Source organism: Camellia sinensis, chromosome 11, assembly GCF_055761805.1.
Source record: "Camellia sinensis isolate YWXY chromosome 11, ASM5576180v1, whole genome shotgun sequence".
In the NCBI taxonomy this organism is placed as follows: Eukaryota; Viridiplantae; Streptophyta; class Magnoliopsida; order Ericales; family Theaceae; genus Camellia; species Camellia sinensis.
In genome coordinates, this window is record NC_138971.1 from 111,847,318 (window position 1) to 111,867,989 (window position 20,672).

The window sequence follows — 20,672 nt, forward strand, 5'->3', positions numbered from 1 at the left end:
TCTCGATGGTCACCACCACTGGCTTGGGTTGGGTTATGGAGACGTCCATCATGCACAAATCGGTGCTATCAGGAAGGAAAACCTCCGGCTTAGGCAGGTAGGAAGGTGTGATATAAATACTAGGATCGTAGGATGCGACCCCAGTGTGGATGAAATTGACTCTTTTGGGTGGTGGAACTTGGTTATGTGTGGGGAGAGGATTTGTAGTAACATTGGGTTTTTCAGGGGGTAAAATCACCCCATTATCAATGAGATCTTGGATTTCATGACGCAATCGAAAGCACAGGTCGGTGTCGTGACCGTGCTGCTGGTGGAATGCACAATACTTGGCTGGATTGTGGGTGGCGGGGAGTCTTTCGGGTAAGGGCCGCGGCTCCAGGGGCTTCAGATGCCCTTTTCTGATCAAAACCCCTAAAGCTTTGGATAGGGGCATATAAAGTGGAGCGAAGGTTCTGGTATTTCTGGGAGGGTATTTGGTTGTTTGAGGGTTGCTTCCAGACGCACTGGAGAATGGTGTGGCTGCTGTAGTTCTTGGGGAAGGGTTGGTGGTAACCATACTCACTTCAGAGGTCTTGGCAGTTGTAGCGCCACTCGGGCCTGCAGTAGTATTTCGATTGAAAGTTCTGCGGGGTTGCTCCCGGTCATTATCAATCAGGCCTTGTTTTAAGGCATCCTCGATCTGCACCCCCATTTCATGTAGATCAAAGAAAGTAGGAAAGGGGATTACAATCATCTTCTGCATTAGCTTCGGCTGAAGATTGTGCACAATCATCCGAATCTGGTCCTTGTCCGTGGGTCTTAAGGTCATCATCGAAGCCTTAGCCTGCCATCTGGTTACAAATTCTGAGAAACTCTCTTTGGTTTCTTGTCTCGTTGTCTCGAGATCCTGGGTCGTGATCTCGATTTGTGTGTTATACGAGTACTGCAGGATGAAGGCCTCAGCCATCTCGTCCCAACTTCTCTTGACGTCATCTTCCAATTTTGCATACCATGCGGCCGCTACACCCGACAGGGTCCGGCAGAATAAAGACAGCTTCTGCAATCTAGTGAGGCCCATTGGCCTTAGGACGTCTGAAAATAGTCGCAGGTGTACCATGGGATCCTCAGATCCATCAAAACGATCGATTTGTGGCATCTTAAACCGATCTGGCAGCGTCACGGCTGTATCAGTGTATCCGTCTCCAATGTCCGGAATGGACTTCGCACCCTGAGATTTCTTGAACAGCTTTTCAAGCTTGTGCATTTTCAATGCCACAGGGTCCACCTCGGACTCGAAGGGAGAATCCGATAGATTGATAGGAGTGGGTGCCTTGGATTATTGAGGCAGAATCGAGGGTGGAGCTGGCCCCGTTGGGATGTCCGTATCTTCTTGGACGTTCCGGGCGTTTGGAGTCTCTTCGGGTATCGGAACCCTTAGTGGGGGAGGGACTTGCTGTGAAGCTGACGTTCCAGTTTGCTACTGCAATCTCACAATTAAATCCGCTTGCTCACCCATAACTGTGGCTTGTTGTTTCGTGAATTTTGCCTGTCGGACAGCATCCTGCTGCATCATTTTCATGCTTTCCTGAAGTTGGCGTACCATCTCCTCCAAGCTAGCCATACTATTCTGCTCTGGTTGAATTACTGGTATGCATTCCCTCTCTGCAGGTGAAACAGGACCCTGATCCCTACTGAACTCAGGTGGGGTAGATAAGGCCCTCTGAACTGACTATTGAACCGATGCCCTCTGCCTAGTTGCCTTTCGTTTAGTAACCGGGGGTAGAGATTGGTACACCGGTTGTCCTGCTATCAGATCCTCAGATCGATGGAGTCGGCGACCTCTGACCCAGAGTGCTTGGGGGATGTCTACCGGGTTGGAAGCAATGATGTTAAACTACCTAGCAAAAAGATAAATAAAGCAGGAAATAAACAAGCAATCGAACGGCATAACTGCTTTAAAATAAACACATACAACATGCAGTTGGGCATTCACAATGCACAGTTCGATAAGCCGAACACACTGTTCCCCGATACTGATCACTGTTTCCCGAAATCTCTGTTCCCAAAACTGAACCCTGATATCCGCGGTTAACTGATTCTCAGAAACTGATGCTGATACCCTCAGGCCTAATACTCAATCTTGCAAACTGATATGCACGTTCCTGTAGAGCAACACTCTAAAAACACATAGCAGGTAAAGAGAGCCAAAAACACCCCTATGTTGGGGTAGGGTTTCCCTGTCCTATTTTGTCAGGAGCTAGGGTTTCACTACGCACGCAGCGGTTCTCAAACAACCTAACATCGGGTAAGCAGCATGTCCTAATTTGGAATGGTCACTATGGATCCGAAAATGTACTAGGTCAAGTGGTCAAAAAGGGTGCCCCGGTAAAACCGGGGTTTGTGTTCCCATACTGTCAGAGCCCATAGCCGGTCAGCCTTATGGTCATGCCTTGACAAAACAAGCCTCCGGCAAACCGTTCAGGAATGGCAGATGGCAAACACTGTGTTCCTAGGCGCACCAATGCACATACAATGCAAAGAAACACATAAGTGAAATCAAAACAGGATATCACGAGTTCGAGTCAAGCTCTCTAAAATTCCCCAGCGGAGTCGCCAGAAACTGTAGACGCGCCCGCGGAGGGGGCCCTCGCTACTACAGTTCGGACTCGCGATTTTTGTTGTCGCGGTTCTTAATCTGAACCAAAGAGTCCAAATCTGGCAAATCGTTTTGAGAAACAGATTTTTGAAAAAGTAGTGCCAAACATGGACTGCTTTGCCAAATACAGAGTCGCCACCTAAATATTTTTAAAATGGGGAAATTTAGGAAACCCTGACTCGGTGCCGAAGGCCACATGTCCGTCATCACCGGAGTTGTCTCGGCTCGAGAGCTTGGGTACGATCGGGGAAGGTCAGCTATGAGCACCCTCTTTCGCCCGGTCCGAAGACCGGCCTCTACTAACCATGATATCCGACTTTGAAAACGTTTATGTGTTCTTATTCCATTTATTAGCCTAGAATTACTATATTATGCGCGCAGTAAACAAGTATAGACTAGATTGCCTAATTTGGAAAGAAACATTGCATATCCGTTTGTTTTGAAAATGCTTTGAAATTTGCTACTCGCAAGTAGGCTAAAACACGGATTTCAATGAGTTTTTCGAACTCAAACAATCCAACCTTCACCCACAGGCATTCAAACAGTTTAACATATAAGTATTTAGCCGCATGGCAAGCATACTGTCATGTTAACATTCACACACATGCGAGATGCTAAAGCATAAATACTTACATCGTACTCCGTGCCAAAACAGTAAACTAGTTAGCAAACACGCATGTCCTAGTTCATGTTAAATTGCCTAATGCAACACATACAGGATGCAATTTAGATAGGCTCGGTTAACCTAAGCATGGCATATGTAATGCGATCAATTATCACATATTCGATTTGTAGATTGAAGTACAAATGCAGTTAGCGTGATGTACCGAGCCTAATGCATGCAGTACAAATGCATGAATGCACGCATGCATAGCATAAGGTATGCCAAATTAAACATGCCCTAATCTACCATCATAAGCAGGTAAATAAAAGGGAAGAAAGACGTGAGGTTGGAAGACATACACACACTCACACACACTTATTACAGATTTGCCCTCACTCGGAGGGACCAAATAAATATTACAGTTCCAAATAATAAACAAATAAAATTATTACAAAATTTCTAATTAATTAAAAAAAAGGATGCAAAAGAAAGAAGAGGGTGGCCACAGCCTTTGCCTCGGGATGCGCAGATGATGCATGCTCGGTCCGCCTTGCCCGGGAACTCGTTACCATAGCATTACTGCCTCTGTTTACACTGCCCTGTCTCTCTGAAAATTGCCAAAGTCCTAGAGCAGGTTCCTCACACATTGCAGAGCACCACCGGCCAGACAGAATTCCCACCGGCACTCCAGAATTTCCATCAGCTGTTGAATCGATAATCGGCACTTAAAATATTGCCGGCCGGCGCTGAATTCTGCCGTTCGGTAGAAACTTCCTGCAGAGACAGTTTTGACAGCAAACAGAGAATAGACAGTGCATGGCATGGGGTTTTCAGGCACATGTAAGCATGGTCATATTTCCCATCATGCTTTGAACTCAAGGAAGCATGTCCCTCGATCCCCGAACCATCAATGGTGCATGGTGGCTCAAAGAATCAAATTTGCCATTTGATATAAAGATGCATGCAACAAACAAAATGAGAACCGAAGCCTTATCAAGTTGGAGTCAAAGGCCCCGGTGACCGGGAATCGAGGCACATTACATCACTTGGAGTATGAATGTTCCTTGATTCCCACACTTGGTTTGACACCCCAAACCAAGTAAATGCAATGCATGTTATGCAAACATGGCTCAAAATGCAACATGATACCAAAATGCAAGGCACAACAAGTACTATGCAACCAACATGACAAATGTGTAATGCCAAGCATACAAGGTGCAAATGTGATGCAAACATGGACCAATTTGGGAATGGGATTAACATGCTACGAGGCTTAATGAAGCAACCATTCAACAAACATGGAACAAGCATGCAATGGGGCCTTAAGCCATAAAGGAACAGACCTTGATCCGCCCCAAAACAGTGGCCAAAAGATGTTTAAAAGGTGGACCAATACTCATGCTAACAAGCAAACTAATGGTCCCAAGGTTAAGGCACAAAAAAGGAGACATTTTACCCCCACCAACATGACCTCTCATGGCATGATTAAAACAAGTAAAAACAGAATTTTACAGACCAAGATAGGACCCCAAACCCTCCTAATATGGCAGCTAAGGTGACTCCCAAGAGGCATATGCACCAAGGCTCATTCCTAGGCATAAGAGGGTACACCCTCAAGGCATAAAAGAGGTCATGCATGCACACATGCAAACATGATTCTTGGACTAAAATGTGGTCCTAAATGATGTTAAATCATGAGGGTGATCACAACCATGCATGCTAGAGGTCAACATGCTCAAAGCTTTCAAGCCAAAATACATAGCACCCATAACAAACATGTCAAGCATGACCAAATGGATAACCAACAGACTTTAAGCATGGAAAAACAATACTAAAATCTTCATGGAACTAAGCCAACACACACAAGAATCATGGCCTAATCATGAGATGCACTTCTAAGCAAAATGGAGCAATACAAAGCAAGTACTACAAGCATACAAGGAGGCACAAATCCGGCCCAAAACAGAGGTTACATATGACCTAAAACACCTAAAAAACTTCTGAAATGAGGCCAAGAATGATCAAGCACACATGCTACCCTTTTAAGCCAAAAAGCAAGGAAACAAAATAATGAAGGGAGAGGGGTGTCCCTCCCCTATGCAAGACTTCAAACCACTTTTCTTAACACTGAAAATCCACTGGTTTTTAGTGGCGAAAGGACCAAAACACTGAAGTGAACAAAACCTTACCAAAGAGGCACCAAAATGGACCAAACAAGGCCTAGAAGGGTGAGTTTGCACTCAAACCACAAAACGACCTTAATGATAGTTCTAAAGCATGAAAACAAAAGCCCTTTTTATGTTATACACAAAAGCTAAAACAGCAAGCAAGATAGGTAAAAAACTATTGCAAGTTTGGGGAATATAAAGCAAGATGCTCACCCTTGAAGAACCCTTGAAGAACAAATGGTCTAGCCCTCTTCTTTTGATCAAAACCAGTCCAAAAAATCAAGAATCAACCCTCCAAGTCCCTCAATCTCGGAGCAAGGTGTAATAGTGTGTGTAATGGTGCAAAAGTAAGGTAAAAACACACTTTTGGGCCAAAAATCACACACAAAGGAGGAGAGAGAGGGAGATATAGAGATAGGATATATCTATATCTCTAAGCTCTGGTTTTTGCTCCTAACTTTCTAACCTAGATCAAAGAGGAAGGCCCTTCCTCTTATAAGACTCCCTCTTGCAAAGCTTATACAATAAGCTTGCTTAGAGGGAGATCCCTCCATACACGTGTATGGAGGGAGGCAGAGTTGGTGCCAGCTATCACAGCTGGCACAAAATATCTCCATGAAGTAGATGAACAGTGGGCGGCTGCCCAAAAATGTCATTTCGACCAAAAATAGTGCCGACCGGCAACAAACTATGCCGACCGGCAATAAAATGTGCCGACCGGCAACAAATAGTGCCGGTGGCAGAAAAAGACCAGCCGGTGGCCTCTGGCCACTGCCGGTGGTGTGTGGGGATGCCTCACAAGGCATTCCCTGCCCTTCCAAGGCAAAGCACAAGTGTTCGGTATGAAACCAGACACCAAACGGTCGAGTTCGGAGATCCTGAGACAGGACGCGCGAGCCGGGACTTCCGGGAACTCCAAACGAACACAAACATGGATACTCACCGAGTGTTCAAGCGGTGACATCCAAGTCTTGAGGACGGTCAAAAATGGGGTGTCTACACCAAGACACCTGGCCGGCCAGCCACCGACTTGTATGGCCGGCCACAAAAGTGGCCGAGTAGTCCGAAAAAAATTGCTCTCAAGGCCGACTTCAAATGAGCATATATCCCTCATTTGGACTTGGTTTTAGGTGATTCTTAAGTCTAAATTGAAGCCCCATAAGTCTAATTTCCAATGGTGGTAGTCTCACATCTAAATTCTAAATGTACAAAGAGACATGCCTAATTTAGTGAAGGCTAGCTCATTTCTTTCTTAACGGTTTGATGCTCAACCTTTTCCCCCGACTAGTTTTCTTCCATCCATTCTTATTTCCTTCAACTCCAAACATATAAATAAGATGTTTTTAATTATTATCAATGAATTCACCTCCCTTCCATTTATTTCCACTTTGTCCTTACTCGGTTTACTAAAAAGTGCAATATTTTAATCGAAATAGAAGCCTCGGAACATTGTAGAAGCATTTGGAAAAATATTTTGAAAAGAAGGCGTTAAGGTCTAAAATAGTTTTGGTCAAAATGGGTGTAAGGTTGGGATTAGAAGCTCAAAACTGAATTCTTTTGTTGAAAAAATTGAACATTTTGTACAACGTATTATTTCACTAGTGTTCAACCTGAGGCACCCAAGTCTTAAAAGTAGTCAAAAATGGGGTGTCTACAATCTCACTCCTAGAACTCTGTCTAAATGAAAACAAAATAAAGGTGAGCTACCCGGTGGGTGGTTTTCCGGAAAACCCCTCTGACGGCTAAGTTAGCTTTCTTGGAGAAGAATAGAGAATATAGAGCATTGTAGAGAGAGAATTGCTAAAGATTGCTTACCCCTCAAAGTCTGCTCGCACCTCCTTATCTAGGCTGGCCATGCGGCTCCAAATTGTGTGTGCAATACCTCTGTTGTCCTTTGCTGGACTCATGGTTGTACTGCCCTCTCCATTCCTCACACATATATATGTCAATACTGCAAAACAGTATTAACCAAACTGCCAATCGATATTGAAGCATGCCAAGAATAGATTCTTCTCCTCTTGCCATTGGTCCACGTGGAGTACTCCAACCGAGCTATCACATGCGGCACCGAAAAACACTAATTGTCACAACCCAAACCCGCCCTTATAGGTTTAGCATCGTAACCAGCCAGTAATCCTTGGATTAACAAAGGCCTTTGTACATAATAACATATGATTAAGGGGCTAACGGAAGGAAATACATAAATATAATCGTCCAATGGGCTGTGCAAACTTATATGGAACAAAATATTTAAAACTTTATATACATAATCAGAAATCATTCTCATGTTATACCCACACACATTATAGTCAAAGCAAGAAGGGATTAAACCTCATATACAAAAACTTGTCTTAAACCTGAACAAAGAAAACAAAAGTTAAGTCAATCACAAGGCCTTGAACACATGACATATTCAAAACCTCCACGGGAGGCACAACGGTTGGCTTTACAAAACAGAAGTCTAGACAAAAGTCTTCAAGCCTGATCTCTAGAACGCTCACCTATACATATATATACACACAGTGAGCTAAAGCCCAGTAATAACAATAATGTAAAGAGGTTAGTGAACGAATTCCGAACATATCATATTCATAAAATAGATCATAACATAATCAATTCTCACATCTGAACATAATAATGGTACACCTAATAGAACATATCACATCGTCATCCAACTGGAGTAATCAGTTCCGAATACCGATTAAATACATAACTATTTTGACAAGTGACTAACGAGATCTCGTAATCACATATATGTCATGAACTCGCATTAACATGCCGTCCCCCATGACTTGGGACTATCTATGGATGCAATAATAGATCTCAAACATAGGACATTCGTTCACGTAAACAAATATCATTTTAGAAATCATAACTTATCAAATCACATTTGAAACATAATTCATATGAACATATCTTTACAATAACATTACTCACAATGGGCTTCTATAAACAGTCAATCAATCTTCAAATGTTGACCTACAAACACAAAAGTACATAAGACAAACATATCTTATCAGTACACATGCACTTGGTGATTATAGCTTAGCTTTCCTTACATTGGTTTCTTATTCAGTCCATTTCTCATAATTTGTACACGTGAATCACATTCTCGAATTTGTCTCATATTTTCTAATTCAATTACTCATGTCATTTCTTAGCTTAATACTCTTTAATCACTCATAATTCATGCCTAAATATGCTTAGAAAAGGATGGAAACAAAAATACGACCACAGAATGTCTTTTGAAAATATGTTGAAAATGGCTTGACTGCTCGACCGCAGATTAGGTCGCTCGAGCAGACTACTCTACCTGCAAAAGTACTGGATGGTCTCATTCTACACTCGAGCGATCCAACAGTACACAAAGGATTCGCTCAAGCCACCAAATGGTCGCTCGAGCAGTCTGTAATAGACTGCAAAACTACTGGGTGCTCGAAATGTTCTAGCAGTAAATCCGTCGCTCGAGCGGTATGTAAATTTCTAGGTTTACAAAACAGAGTTTTGAGCTTCCAAATGGAAATTTAAAGGCAAAAGTCATGCATGGCTTGTTCAAAAACCTTGGATACATGCTAGAAACTCATATACATGCTCTTTCATAAATTAATTACTCCAATTCTCATGAATTTAACCAAAATTGGGTTCAAACTTCCATGTATGTAAGTTTTGTAAACCTTTTTTCTCCAACTCCATTGTCTTAAACAAAATTGAGCTCAAAAGCTCCATACATGAGAAAAATCCCTTTCAAAACATGAATTTAAACTTTAAAACATGATGAATTACACATGAATGTACCAAATAACTTACAATAACAACTTAGATGCTCAAAATTAAACTCAACGTGGCAAAACTCTTCATGTTTATGCATGCATGTAAAATCCTTCTCCAATTTTCTTCGAAGAAAGTATTTTCTTAGTTTAGTGACATTTGAAAGTGCCACAAAACTATTGGTTTAATGACATTTTTTAGTCTTGTGGCATTTTGAACAAGTGCCATTTGTATCTGTGCCACAGTAGATACTAGTGCCACGGTAGATACTTACAAATGCCACTACACCATCATGGCTAAAAACTTTCAATGACATTTTGATGTCATGGTAACTATTATTTGTGGCACTATCAAGCGCCATTAAAAAAAGAGTTAGTGACACTGATAAGTGTCATTACACCATCAAGACTAAAACATTTCAGTGACACTTTAATGTCATGGTAGGCACTATTCGCGACGCTATCAAGTGCCATTCGTAACGATAATTTGTTGTAGAACAATTTGATCCACTTTTGCGGAGACTCGAACCGCCAACCTCCCGCACCATAAACCTTATACACCACACTTTTCCCACTATACCTCTATAACACCACATGATTATATATGCAACATATATTATTTATATAGTATATACATCCATATTAGCATAAAAGTATATGTATAAACATAATTATTTTATTGAACATAATTTATGTAAAATAAATTATTTACTAGCAAAATAAAAAAAAGACCACTTTTGGCGGCTAAAAATATTTTTTAGTCGCCAATTCTATACTTTTGGCTACTAATTATTTTTTAGTTGCTAAAAAACTTAACTTTTGCCGACCAAAATCAGATTTGGTCGCCGAATATGCACTTTCAGCTACCAAAATTTTGGTCGCCAAAAAATTTAATTCCCGCCTTACGATTTTAGTTCTCCCGCGCTAAAAATGACCACTTTTGGCGACTAAACTTATTTTTTAGTCACCAATTGTAGACTTTTGGCTACTAAAATTTTTTTAGTCGGTAAAACCTATATAATCAGCCACCAAACTTATTTTTAGTCGCTAATTGTAGACTTTTGCCTTCTAAATTTTTTTAGTCGCCAAAAAGCTTTACTTTTGGCTACTAATGTTGTTTTGGTCGCTGAAAGCTATACTTTCAATGACCAAATTTTTTTTGATTAGGAAATTTAGTCACTGAATGTGCTTTTTCCTGTAGTGTATATTGTGTTTAATTTATTTATTTTTAATCATTTACTTCATTTTAAAAATTTAGAAAATATATTGGCATTTTTTGTTTTTTCAGAAATGCCATTATAAGCTTGGAAAGTTTTTGGCTTAGTGGCATTTCTCAAAATGCTATAAAATATTTGTTTATGACACTTTTCAGTTAAGTGCCATAAAAAGTAATTTGCACCTACCTAGTGTCCTGACATTTTTTAAAAAATGCCATTGCTACTAAAGTTTAGTGGCATCTGTTGGCAAATGTCACAAATATAATTTTTTGTGCCATTATTTTATAAAATGCCATAAAATTGATGTGACATTTCTTTATTGAAATGTCACTAGAGCCTTATATGTTTGTGGTTCTGTGGCATTTTTCTAAAACATTTAATGCCAATTTTTATTTTTGTGGCATTTTCTAAAAACATGCCACTGGTGTAGTGTCACTAAAGTGTAAATTTGTTGTAGTGACATTTTTGTTGTAGTGAAATGACACTTTTTTTAATTGAAATGCCGCTAGAGCCTTGTATGTTTGTGGCTCTATGATATTTTTCTAAAAAATGCCACCAAATATTCTTTTTGTGCCATTTTTTAAGAACATGCCACTAGTATGGTGTCACTAAAACGCGTTTTTGTTGTAGTGTTCTAAGACTTTATAAACATGGAATTCATTCTCAAAACTTGGTAAAATATACATGCATTTACATTTCATGTTCCAAATTCAACACAGATGATGAAGCTCATGATCAAAATGATGATTTAACACTTATGTATGCATGCATGTATGAATTACAACACAATCCTTCATTCTAAGCTCAAATTACACATCTAAACACATAATCTTCATGTTTGATAACTTAGATTCATATATTGGGGGTTTGATTTCTTAGCAAGAGTCCTCAACTACACTTGTTCTTACGCAATTCTGAGTTTACAATCAATGATCTTCAAGTTCTCCTTCAAATTCTACACTTTCTCTCTCTAAGATGACGTTCACTCTCTCTCCAGAATATGATTTCAGATTTTTGCACTCAAGAAAGGCTCAAGAATGAGCTCAAATGAGCTTAATGTTTTATATATATAGTTATGATGTATTATTACATTAATTAGAACATTGGACCAATTAGACATAACGTAATTAATCAAACTGAATCAATTTTTAATTAAACTCACCAAAGTATTCTAAATATTCTAGATAACATATTCATGTAACCAATTTTGGTTTCAGATGCTGATAAGGCTTTTAATTTTTAGATCAAAGTAGAATTCTAGACAAATATTTCTACGAGTAATAGATAGAAAGCCAAATAATATACAAAATAAACAATAAACACATAATTCCATTCTAAACACTTAATTAGCGTTCTTAATTATGGATTAGTGGTTAATTACGGTCGAGGTTGTTACACTAACTCTGACCACCCTAATACTGAGTTGAGTTATGTCAGTTACAGGATCGGTATCGCACTCGGCCAATGTCTCAACAACATTCTTTCAGCTAGGTCGACAATAGGTATGTCGATCATTATCTCGGCCATATGTCGTGGCCTCAACATGCACTACCCGTTCTTCGTGTCCGCCCTACACCGCGCCTAGCTCGATCGATCTCTTGGCCCTGATACGACTTTTACAACCGCGACGCCCAAGATAGCTCGGCCCAACACCATATTCTGTGTTGGTTTAGCTCAGCCCAACACTATATTCTGTGTTTGTTTAGCTCAGCCACTGTTCGACATAAATCTTCCTCTCAATATTGTAGAGCTGTCTATATTTCAACTTAATACAATTTAAATTTTGAAAGTTTCAATTAATTAGTTTAGGTCGGAAGTTAAAAACCATATTAGGTTAGAAGTGCCTTTAGGCTCGAGTTATTCGCTATTATATATATATATATATATCAAAGCCAAAATACTTTGAGAGTATGCTATAAGCCAAAAAAACTAACATGACCAGAAATGACACCCCTATATACCACTACCCTCCATATTCTTTCGTATTTCATTTTTGTAGGCCATACTCTAGACTCATAATGATGATCTGAATAATTCATCTCATAAATTTAGCAATGAAGATCGTCTTTGTAAAAATCATCTTCATCGAATATCGATGAATAAATTAACAAAATCATATTTCATTTTATGAATAGATGATTCAAGTTTAAACTTATAGTTACTATTCATTTTAAAAAATAAAATGTAATTTATTCATGTATCTAATAATGTCCACAACTTGTCTTTACTATTAGACTTATGGGATGAACAACTTGAATTATCTTTGTGGGCTTGAAATGGGACTTACAAAATGTTTTGTTTAGGAAGTGGGTTGACTTTTTGAATTTTTTATTTTTGTGAGAGAAAAATTAAAGTAATTATGGTTTAGATGTGACATTTTATCTTATTAACTTGTTAGCCTATTTTATCTTTTTGTAATTATTTTAACCTTTTAGTCCCTAAACCAACATGCTAAACGAGGGCTATAGAAAGATATAGAAGATAGCGGTTTTGAGGGAAAGCTATTCCGGACATGACCAACTCGTTATTCGAATTTTGTGTTTGTTTGGTTTTTGAGTGGTTTTTCTTTACCACTTTTTTTTTTTATCTCACTACTATTAATATAATTATTAATACATTAGATTTAAAGACACAATCATACATAATATATTTATTTATTTTTTGAAAAAAATATTTTCTTAAAACAATTTTTCTTAGAAAAAATTTTTTGTTAAAAAATATTTTTTACTAAAATTAATAAATAAAAAAAAAACAAGATTATGTATATCGAACAATTAAGTAATAAAATATGACAAATCAATTGCTAATACACGTTAAAAAAAATAAAAGATAAATAAAAAAGTTGGTGCAAGTAAGGCATTGGAAAGGGGGAGAGAATGGAATCTATCACAAAAGAAAAACAAGAGAAATTTCAAATAAACTAAAGAGACGAGTTTTCCTATATTTTTCATTTCATCACTTTAAATTATGCCTTTAATTAGCATATCAACCCATGTGATGCACGAACTAAATAAATAATTAAAAATAATTTTAAAATTAAATAATAATATAAAATTTATTTAAAATGTATAAAAAATAATTTAAAATGAATTAAATTTTAACTATTTTATTAGAATATATATATATATATATAATAGGGCAAGACTGTTTTTGAATTTATCCTACACACATTTGTCTTATTAGGATATTTGAACGGTTAAGATTCATTTCTACTTAAAGATGGACGGTTGAGATGATAATCTTCTTTTTCACTCTACCTCAACCTCACTTCAAAACACACCTACCCATTCTCTACAGAAGAGAGACCCACCTACTCACTCTCCACAGAAGAGAGATCTATGCTAATGAACTCTCTCTCTCTAAACTCTTTCTCTTTCTCAACCTTACTTCCCACCGGTACATCTCTCTCTGACCGCTTGATGGTGCCGCTATTTCGGTGTCGTCGCTTCTAGATCTAGATCCACCACCACCGCTGGTCGTGAGATCCAAGCTCTCACACACTCCTCCTTTGCTACAGCATAGATCAACCACCACTGTCAGTTGTGAGATCCATAGCTCTCACACACTCCTCCTCTGCTACAGGATACAGACAACCGATGATTTCACCAAGTTCATCAGTGATGGTGGTAGACTGATCTTCACCATATTTATCCGTTTCTCTCAAATCGACGGAGTTTCGTGCCGCCGCACATGGCGGTGGGGCCCAGATCGACTTCACTCTCCATCACCTCAACGATGTGAAGCCACACAAAGAGTTCAAGATGACAAGGAAGTCTTGCTCACCACCTCTCCGCCGCACCAACACTTGCACTGTCGGATCTAATGAAAGACTCTCCAATTGCACTGTCGTTTTCAGGTCTGTGTCTTTGTGTATAAAGTCTTGAAATTTTTTCTGAAATTTGTCAAATGATGTTTTTATTGTGTGCAGAGGGTTTGAAGAGAACAATGACAAGATACGAATCACAATCTACCCGAACTCACAAGGTTGTTTCTCTTTTTGATTATTTGTTTTTTAGGTTTTAATTTTTATTGATTGATTAATAATAGATTTTTTATGTAGATGTATAAGCTAATTTTTTTTAATTAATAGTTAGTATAGAGTATGTCTGTGTTTAAGTTGTGTGATGGGTTTTTATATTTGGTTAAATATCACTGGTTAGAGTTGAATTTTCTACTTTAAAAATGTAGATTGATGATCTCAAGCATTGCCCATTTGTTGAGGTAAAAAAGTGAAGAAGAAGAAGAAAGAGGGGGACTCGAATGTGTATATATCAGTACATATTTGTGTGGATGTCACTCTCTCTCTCTCTCTCTCTCTACAAATCAAGTAGGCTTTGTTGTGGGCTTTGGGGCAAAATCTCTAGGGGGTCCCTTCCTTCATCTCTCTACTCTGCCTCTATTCTACTTATTATATATATATATATATACATGTATTTGTTTGTATTGTTTAGAAAACAGAGGATGGCGAGGATGGTGGTAGTGAGAGAGAGAGAGAGAGAGAGAGAGAGAGAGAGAGGGAGGTGGCGGTTTTGCTGGGTTGATTTTTGATAATTGGGTTGGGTTGGGTTGGGTGGTTGTTGTTGTTGTTGTTTTTTTTTTTGTGATTAAATTAGTCATAAATAAAATAAATTAAATTAAAAATTAATAAAATAAAAATATCATATTTAAATCATAGGTTTTTTTTCTCATAAATGTTTTTAAAAACAACTCAAACAAATTTTTTAATTTATACTAAAATAACCAAAAAAAAAATCAAAAACTTTAAAATCAATCCAACTTTCCAAACGAAGCAAGGGGTATGGCGAGATTAGTCGTCGGGTCGATGACGGACGGTGAATTGGCAATATCCTATGTTGACACATGTTTTCCTGGGAAAGTAAAAAGAAAAAAATACATTCACACATACTTATATTCTAATTTCAACATTATTTATAACGTGCCTTCAAGCACAGGTATATGCTAGTGTATATCTATTGCAATTGTTATGTCATTAATTGTATATTCTAAATTCACAATAAGAAATAAATGTCATAATTTAATTGGTAAAGATGAAAAAAAATAGATAAATTAAAAAAATTTATATTTATGATAAAATAAAAATAAATTTTGTTTTATAAATTTTTTTAGTTTGAGTTTAATCTATTTTAAAATTTAAACATACTTTTTAGAAATAAAATAATATATATTTTGTAAAATCATTAAAATCGGTCAAAAGACCAACCAATTTATACAAAAATTAATTAATTAAACTTTTAAATTTAGGAAAAATTAGTAAAATATTCTTCTCCAACTTTGTATAGTAGGAGAGCTCCAAGATGTTTTTTTTTTTTTTTATTAGCTAAGGTCCCTCAACATTTTCATAGAGAAAATTCAACTCAGAGAAATTCTACCCGACTCAAAGAAATTTCGGCCCCAACTCAGAGAAAATTTCTCTGGTATGCCTTTTGAAATTTTGAAATTTCTCTGAGTTGGGCAAAATTTCTTTGAGTTAAATTTTCTATATAGAAATGTTGCCGAACCTTAACTACTATGAAAATGTTATATGTCCTTTATCTTATAAAATCGTAATATCAGAGACATTAAAAAAAATTCCCCTTTAAATTTTATTTTATTTTAGAATTTAAACTATCTTCAACTAAAATATGCACAACACTACAATATTAAATGCGATCATAGGTTTACTTTATATAAGTGAAACAACTCACTTTTTTCTTTGTTTTTCTTGATGTGGGATTGTATAAAATAAATATTAACAATTGTTCGGGTGGGAAGTTTATTTCGAATCATACAATATTAGTCATTTAATCTTTAATTGGGTCAATCTTTAGTTTTTTTTTTTTCGGAATCAAACAAATCTAACCAATATATTTTGATAAAACCACTAAGATTGTGAAGCCCCTGAAAAATGTATTTTCTTTAAAAACCCTTATGTTTGAATTATTTCCTTAAAGCCCCTCAGTTTCTTGAATTATTTCGAATCTTGCCGGTTAGCATTTTTTTATCGAAACAGGGATATCCTAGCTGAATTAGGTTCCTTAGCTTAAATTAATTTAATTCTACATAAATAAGGTTCCAAAACATAAGTTTTATTCCAAGCCCTCACTTCTTTTATTAATTTCAAAATTTGGCCCAAAACTAGTACATGTACCTTTTATACTATTGTACCATCAAATCAATTTGAGATCTATATATATATACGTTGGGAAATGTGTCCCTAGTACCTATATATTGAATAAAAAATTTCTCATTTCCCTTTCTCATGGCCGGCCAACCTAGGAGAATGTGAGAGACCAATTTTCAAGACTTGTAATTATGATATTCTAGAAGCTTTAGTACCTAGTACCCTTAAATCTAGGGTTGTATTCCCAACACTAGTTCCATTCCAACTAGAGGCCAACTAAATATTGACTAATCACATGATTAAGTTCCCTAATCACTCCCTATTCCATTAGACTCCAACTAAATCTAAACTTTTCAATCCAATTCCAACTAGTGGGCCTTTATGTCTTTTTACACCAAAATTGCCTATAAATACAACCACCCCCTAGCATGACATACACAAACAACACACACTCACATACATTCGGCCTAGAGGAGAGAAAGGAGAGCAAGAGAGAAGTCTGAGAGGGAGAGGAAGGAAGAGAAGAGCAATCTTGTTCAAGCCTAGCAAGTAAGCCACAACACAACGCTCTATTTTATTTTCCTTTTTCAAATACATGTTCTTAAGGGATCTACCCATTGTTTTCAGATGTGTTATTAATGATTTCCTTGTGTTAAAAATGGTAAGAGTTGAGCGATGATTCTACCTCTCTGGTAGTTCCCCTCATTTCGGTACAAAACTATCTTTTTTATACCAATCTCTCAAACTTTCCAAAGACACACCTTCAAGCAAATTTTCTGATTTTAATATATCTTATTTAGCATGTTTTCATCACAAAAGAAATGAAAAATTTCCCTTAGTGGATCCCTCTCTCACAAATCTTCTTGTTTTGGGTATTGTTCCTTAAAAATCTGTTTTCACAGCCAACTTTCAAAATTTCTAGAAAAATGTAGAAAATTATTCTGACCTCCATTTTATGTCAAAATCTTCCTTAAGGAGTTATCTTTCAACAAAAATTGGTTTCATTGAAAAAAAGTGAGTGGTTTGTAAGAAAATCAAATTTTCGTAACGGTCGACGAATCTGGACAGCGCTGGAGTGTTTCTTAAATAACTAAAAATCTAGAAAACCTATCCCATTTCCGAAATATGTTTTGGAAACTAGATTAAATTCTCTACGAACCATAGGAAGGCCAAGTCCGGTAAATATCTAAAATAGTCCTTTTTATTTTAATCTTTAAATGATATTGAATTTGAAAATTTTGTTGTGCATGGTGTTTTATACTCTTGTGTTCATGAATATGCTTATTAGCTTATAATCATGTCTTGGCATGATATTGCATGTGTTATAGTTATATTCCTTATCATCTTCATTTTAATGATGCATACTTACGTGGATATTACTATCTTGTTAAGTTGGTCTAACCTTGATTTAAAACATTTAACTCAACGGAAAACTTAATTGGGATGATATTGGGTTTTCGATCACTTGAGTAATGAAAAGATGATAATATGTGATGTATAGATTGTTGGGATGCGTTCCCTATTTGGAAGTTAAAGTCTTGCGCAAGTGATTTTCGAAACCCTTGAACGGTGCGGTTGTATTCAGACCCTAGGTATTTGGTGTGAGGAGGGATTTGGGCAAGGCCTATTATTACCGTCTCTTTTGAGGCCCTGCGGTTGGTGCTACGCGGTATAAAACCGTTGGTAGGCATCCAAGGTTAGTTCTGCAACAAAGCAGCAAAAGAGGGTGCATACCGAATAATCCGCGTCCGATTCTTGTGGTTAGGAGGAAGAAATCTCTTTGGGGGATTTCTAGTTTACTAACATCTAACCTTGTAACCCTTTATTTATTTAGTTAAGTATCATGATTTATTACTTGCTGTCATATTTGTGATTGTGTATTAGACTGGGAAAAAAGGGGATGGGATATGTGTGCGTTTACTGGACATTCAAAGCTCACGGCGTGTCATGCCAGGTATAGATGTCCCCGAACGCCCTGGGAGGACGAGTCCCGTTCTGTTCATTTTGGGGTTCACTGCAGTTCGGACTCTCAGATTGTCACGGTTCTTAATCTGAACCAAAGAGTCCAAATCTGGCAAATCATTTTGAGAAAAACAGATTTTGAAAGAAGTGCCAAACATGAACTGCTTTGCCAGATACAGAGTCGCCACCTAAATATTTTTTATGGGGGAATTTAGGAAACCCTGACTCGGTGCCAAAGGCCACGTGTCCGTCATCACCAAAGTTGCCTCGGCTCGGAAGCTTGGGTACGATTGGGGAAGGTCAGCTATGAGCACCCCCTCTCGCCCGATCCGAAGATCGGCCTCTACTAATCGTGATATCCGTTTTTGAAAACGTTATATGTTCTTATTCCGGTTATTAGCCTAGATTTATTATCTTATGCGCACAGAAAACAAGTATAGACCAAATTGCCTAAATTGGAACGAAGCATTGCATATCCGTTTGTTTGGAAAACACTTTCGAATTTGCTACTCAAAAGTAGGCTAAAATACGGATTTCAACGAGTTATCCCAACTCAACCAATCCAACCTTCACCCACAGGCATTCAAGCAGTTCATCAAATAAGCATCTAGCCTCATGGTAATCGTGCTATCATGTTAACGTTCACACTCATGTGAGATGCTAAAGCATAAAGAGCTCACCTAGTACTCCGTGCCAAAACAAGAACATGTTAGCAATCATGCATGATCCAAGTCCATGTTTAAATGCCTAATGTAACGCATACGGAATGTCACTAGAGTAGGCTCGGCTAGTCTATAAATGAGATGTGAAAATGCACAAGTAGCATGTATTCAAGTTAGATTTGAAATACTTTATGCAGTTAGCATGATGCGCCGAGCCTGGTGCATGCAAGACTAATGAATGATGCACGCATGCATAGCATAAGGTATGCTAAAGTAAACATGTCCTAATACTAACCATCAAAAGCAGGTAAGTAAAAGGGAGAAAGAAATGGAGGTTGGAAGACATGCACACACGCACCCGCACTTATTATAAATTTGTCCTCGCTCGAAGGGACCGAAAGAATAATACAAGTTAATTAACCTACAAGCTAATTAAATATTACAGACCACCTAATTAATTAATTAACAAATTGACTAATCTAATGAAAGCAGTAAACAGCCTCGGGAAGAGGGCCCAATGTAATGCGCGCTCGGCTCCGCTCGGAAAGTCACTGCCATGCACAAGTTGCCTCTGCTTTGACTGCCTTGCTCCTCTAAAAATTCTGAAAATCCCCAGAACTGCTCCTTGAGAGTTGTGGAATGTCACCGGCCGGAACAAAATGCCACCGGCCATGGGAATGGGATTATCGGCCAAATCTTATGCTCTCGGCCAAATATGTTTTGCCGGTCGGCACCCAACACTGCCGACCGGCCAATTCTTCCTGCTGAAACCTGCAGCTGACAGCAGAAGAGGACAAAACATGGCATGGCAATGCATTTCAAGCAATGTATGCACCAATCACACCCCTTATCATATGTATGACTCAAAGGAGGATGGGTCTCGATTCTCGGACTACCAATCGCGCATTTCCATGCATGATGGCCCAAAGAATCAAGTGTGCATTTCGATTTCAAATGAAATGCAATACACATAAACAAACCAAGGGGCTTTCAACCTCTATCATGGCTTGATCAAGAGGTGAAGCATGCATGCCAATGCAATGCAATCCTAAGCATGTGAGCCTAAGTGTGCAATATGGGCATGCAAGCAAGTAATGCAAAGATGCAACTAACCAAGCATGCAAAGTGTAACAACAACATGCACACATGCAAGGTGCAATATGGACAACATGTTAGATACAAAGCATGCCAAATGCAACAACACAAAAGTGTGCAACAATGTGTCATGAGCCAAGTATCTACATATATAAGCATGCATGCAAACATGGCTTAAAACTTTAAACATCAAAAAGTAACTCTCAAGCACACTTAAGAGGATGCAATCATGGACAAATGGCATGCACCTTAAGCTTTGAAATTGCATAGAAAAGAGGTGCTAAGCAACTAATCAAAGCAAGCAAAACATGTAATTGGTCCAAGGACCTAAAGCATGATCATATGACACATGAAGCAAATGACCAAAATAGATCAAAACAGTCCTAAATCATGTTAAGGCAAGTCCTAAAAACCACCTAGATGGCATCTAAATGATCTACA